General features: G+C 39.4%; 1 pseudogene; it reads right to left on the reverse strand.

The window, feature by feature from the left end:
- Positions 1 to 650: 650 nt before the first annotated feature.
- On the reverse strand, positions 651 to 731 carry LOC118652324 (annotated as a pseudogene).
- Between the last annotated feature and the right edge of the window lie 4664 nt (positions 732 to 5395).

Consider the following 5395-nt stretch of genomic DNA (forward strand, 5'->3'; position numbering starts at 1 on the left):
GCTAGTCAGAAAAAGATAAATACCACATGATCTCACTCATATGTGGGATATAATGATCAACATAAACTGATGAACAAATAGATCCAGAGACAAGAGGTGGGGGGGGTGGTTAGAGATCAACCAAAGGACTTGTGTGCATGCATATTAGCATAACCAATGGACACAGACACTGGGGCAGTGGGGGCTTGCCCTCGGGAATTGGAGTGGCAGGGGGGTCAATAGGGGGGAAAGGAGAGATATGTAATACTTTAAACAATAAAAAAAAAAGCTCATCAGGGACTGGCTGGTTTTGCTCAGTGGTTAAAGCATCAGCTCCAGGACTGAAGGGTCACTGGTTCGATTTTTCCAATCAAGGGCACATACCTCAGTTACATGTTCCCCAACACTGGTAGGGGTGCATGCAGGAGGCAATCAATCAATGTTTCTCTCCCTCTCCCCCTCCTCCCTCCCTCCCACTCTCAGTAGAAGTCAGTGGAAAAAAGTATCCTCAGATGATTAAAAATAGAAATTAAAAAATATAGTTAAAAAAGCTCATCAGTTTAATGATTAATAATAATTAATCATTATTTAAATCTGAGAAGTAGTATGTTGTTGTGGAAAGAGTACTCAACTGAGACTAGAAAACCTGAATTTTCTATTTCTTTTTTTTATAATGTCTCAATAAATATACCAGGTTGAACATGCATAAACCCAAGAAAACCAATGATGCCAGATACTGAATTTATATGGCACTGTCTGAATTTTCTATTTCTGACTCTGTAGGTATCTTGTGATATAACTTTTGGCAAGCCATTAATTTTGTTCCATTTCAGTTACTTTTTGTTTTCTCATTACTATTCCTTTAATATGTAAATCGAGAGTTTTCTACTAGCTGCTCCCAACCTGGGGTCCACCAGCTCTTTGGAATTTCAAAAGTGTAATTATCAGACATCAAATAATTTTTTTATACAAAAGTAATCGAATTGGAATCAGGCTACCCAAAGTTTGCTATTTAGCTACCACATTTTACTGCCTTGCAGATTAACATAAAAATGTAGTAAGCAATCTCAGACTTATGAGAAATTTTCTTACTTAAACACTTTTGCAATTATAACCCTTATAAACACTTACGCAGCCAACATAGGAATAAACACCTAAATATATGAAACAAATCTTGATGGACAAAGGGAGAGATCAACAGTAATACAGTCAAAGTAGCAGATTTTAACATCCCAATAACATGTATAGATCTTCTGACAGAAAATCAACAATGAGACAATGGACTTAACACACTAGATCAGATGGATTTAATGAATACCTTTAAATTTCACCTCAAAGGAGCAGAATACATATTCCTTTCAAGTGCATATGGAACATTTTCTAGGATAGATCACATGTTAAGGACACAAAACAACTCTAAATAAATTTAAGAAGACTAAAATCATGTCAGGCATCATACCATACAGGTATGAAACTAGAAATCAATCACAAGAAAAAAACTTAAAAACACTCGAGCACATGGAGGCTGAGTAACATGTTATTAAACAATGAATGGGTTAACAACAAGATCAAGGAACAAATCAAAAGTTACCTGGAGGCAAATGAAAATAAATACACAACCGGAAATCTCTGGTACACAGCAAAAGTCCTAAAAGGCAAATCGTAGCATTACAGGCCAACCTCAAGAAGCAAGAAAAATCTCATTTAAATCATCTAGCACTACACCTAAAAGAACTAGAAAAAGAACAATAAAGCACAGAAGTAAAATAATAATAATAATAAAGATAAAAGTGGAAATAAATGACATAGAGATTAAAATATCAATACCAAAGATCAATGAGACCAAGAGCTGGAACTTGAAAAACATGAAAAAGATTGACAAACCTTTAACCTGACTCATTAAGAAGAAAAAAGGCGCCAAATAAAATCAGAAATGAAAGAGAAGTAACAACTGACACCTCAGACATAAAAAGGATCGTAAGAAAATACCTGAACAACTATATGTCAATAAATTGGAAAACCTGGACAAAATAGACAAATTCCTAAAACCATACATTCTTCTAAAACTGAATCAGGAATAATCAGAAAATATGAATACATAAATTACAACTAATGAAACTGAAGTAGTAATTAAAAAGTACCAGCAAACGAAAGTCTTGGACTGAATGGCTTCACAGCTGAATTTTATCAAACATACAAAGAACTACCTGCCTGGAATAGTTCAGTTGGTTGAGCATCATGCTGTGCCCCAAAAGTTTTCCAGTTGCAGTTAAATTCTTGGTCGGGGCACCTACCTGGGTTGCAGGTTCCACTCCTGTAAGGGGATATATAGAAGGCAACCAATCAATGATCAATGTTTCCCTTTCTCTCTCTCTCTCTCTCTCTCTCTCTCTCTCTCTCTCTCTCTCTCTCTCTCTCTCTCCTCTCCATGTCCTTGGGTGATGATGGGGCGGGGGGGGGGGGGGGGAGAAAGGAAGGACTAAAATCTATCTTCAAACTATTCCAAAAAACCCAAGAGTAGGAAAGACTTCCAAGCTCTTTTTTACAAGGCCAGCATCATCCTAATTCCAATACCACATAAAGACACTTCAGGGGGGAAAAAATTATAAACCAATATCCCTGATGAATGTAGATGCTAAAATACTCAACAAAATATTACCAAACCTAAATGAGCAACATATTCAAAAGATCATACAGCCATGGCTGGGTGGTTCAGTTGGTTGGAGCATTGCCGTGTACACCAAAAAGTTGCAGGTTTCATTCCCAATCATGGCACATAGCTAGGTTACAAATTTGATCCCCAGTTGTGGTGCATACTGGACGCAACCAATTGATGTTTCTTTCTCACATCAAAGTTTCTCTCCCTTCTCTCTCTGAAAAATGAAAACACATATCCTCCTATGCGGATTTTAAAAAAGTCATACACCATGATCAAGTGGTATTTATTCCAGAAATGAAAGGTAGATACAACATTTGCAAATCAATAAATGTGATACATCACATAAATAAATAAATCACATGATCATATCAATAGATGCAGAAAAGTCATTCAATAAAAATTCAGCACCCATTTATGATAAAAAAAACTCTCAGCAAAATGGGAATAGTGGGAACATACCTCAACATAATAAGGCTATATACGACAAACCTACAGCCAACATCATACTCAATGAGCAAAACTAAAATCTTTCCCCTGTAATAGGAACAAGAAAAGGATGTCTATTTTCACAACTCTTACTCAACATAGTACAGGAAATTCTAGGCACACCAATCGGAAAAGAAGAAGAAATAAAAGCCATCCAAGTTTTAAAAGAGAAAAGAAAGTTCTCATTAATCACAGATGACATGATAATGTACATAGAAAACCTAAACACTCCATACAGAAAAACTACTAGAACTGAAAAATGAATTCACCAAAGTAGCAAATACAAAATAAATATTCAAAATCAGTTACATTTTTATACACCAATAATGAATTATCAGAAAAATAAATTTTAGCCTTAGCTGGTTTTACCCAGTGATTAGAGCATCAAACTGTGGACTGAAGGGTGACAGGTTCAATTCCAGTCAAGGGCATGTACCACAGTTGCAGCCTCGATCCCCTGTTCAGGAGGCAAGAAACTGATATCTCTCTCTCATGAATGTCTCTGTCTCTCTGTCTCTCATCCCTTACACCCTCTCTAAATATCAACAGGGGAGAGAAACCAAGATGGCGGCATAGGTAAACACCTGAAATTGCTGCCTCGCACAACCACTTCAAAAATACAACTAAAAGACAAAACGGACATCATCCAGAACCACAGGAAGGCTGGCTGAGTGGAAATTCTACAACTAGAAGGAAAAAGAAAAGCACACTGAGACTCAGAGGAGGTGCAGAAGTAAAGTGCAGAGGTACGGAGGCACACGTGGAAAGGGTGGCAACTGAGGACATGGTTGTCTTTTTCAATCGCAGGGAGACACAAGCTCCAAACAGCCCTGACTACAGTTCTGGGTGAGTCTCCGGGGACCCAGACTCATACGGGGAGAAACTGGACTGTCTGGAAGCAACCGGAATTCAAGGGCGGCTTTCTCTCAGAGGTGCTTGCAGCGATTACCGCGGGACACTGAGACCCGGGACCTCTTAGGGCAGGACTGAGGATCAGTCATAGCTGTTTGCTCCGCCCTGTTGATTCCCTGAGACCCTGCCCCACCCAAGCTGTATGCAGAGGCTTTTGAATATGAATGACCTGGCCCTTTGCAATCTAAAATTATCTAACAAATTGCAGCTGGGTCAGAGAGACCCAGAACTTCCAAAAGAAGGCCCAAAGCCACACAGCAGCTTGCATTGCTTCACAGCTGGGCCTCATCTGGGCACCTCCAAATCCCAAACAAAGAAGAGGAATCTGCAGATCTCTCCGTAGCTCCTGCTGGGTAGCCTCAGGCAGAGGCTAAATTAGCACCTCCTTAGAGATCCAAGAGCCAGTGTCCCCAGTGGTCAGAGTGGGACCATCCAGATTACAACTCCTCAGATCCATAAGGGACACACTCGGGGCGGACTCAGTGAGTACTAAAGCACCACTGAAGCAAGTCTTGCCCCATAAGGGTGTCTCCAGCACAGAAGTTCTCCCACAGCTGATTCTCACAACCAACTGGCCTGGAGGTCAATTCCTCCCAGTGATACCAACTACAATCAAGGCTTAAATACAACAACACTGTGCACACAGCCCACAAAGGGGTGCACCAAGAGTGTCCACCTCAGGTAATTGTGGAGGCTGAGCCACTGGGCCCTATAGGACACCTAGCACAGAAAGCCACTCTATTGACACAGGGAAGCAGCCAAAATGAGGAGACAAAGAAACAGGTCACAAATGACAGAAATGGAGAAAAGCAAACTACTAGATATAGAGTTCAAAACCACGGTTATAAGGTTGTTCAAGAATTTTCTAGAAACTGCCGATAGATTTAGTGAGACCCTCAATAAGTCTAGTGAGACCCTCGAGGATATGAAAAAAAAAAACAACTAGAAATTAAGCACACACTAACTGAAATAAAGAATATTATACAGAGATCCAACAGCAGACTAGAGGATCGCAAGAATCAAGTCAAAGATTTGAAGTATGAAGTAGTAAAAAACTTCCAACTGGAAAAGCAAAAAGAAAAAAGAATCCAAAAATATGAAGATAGTGTAAGGAACCTCTGGGACAACTTCAAGAGTACCAACCTCCGAATTATGGGGGTGCCAGAAGAAGAGAGAGAGCAAGATATTGAAAACCTGTTTGAAGAAATAATGACAGAAATCTTCCCCTACCTGCTGAAAGAAATAGACTTACAAGTCCAGGAAGTGCAGAGAAACCGAAACAAAAGGAATCCAAAGAGGACCACACCAAGACACATCATAATTAAAATGCCAAGAGCAAAAGACAAAGAGAGAATCTTA

This window comes from Myotis myotis, unplaced genomic scaffold (genome assembly GCF_014108235.1).
Source record: "Myotis myotis isolate mMyoMyo1 unplaced genomic scaffold, mMyoMyo1.p scaffold_m19_p_3, whole genome shotgun sequence".
NCBI classification, from domain to species: Eukaryota; Metazoa; Chordata; class Mammalia; order Chiroptera; family Vespertilionidae; genus Myotis; species Myotis myotis.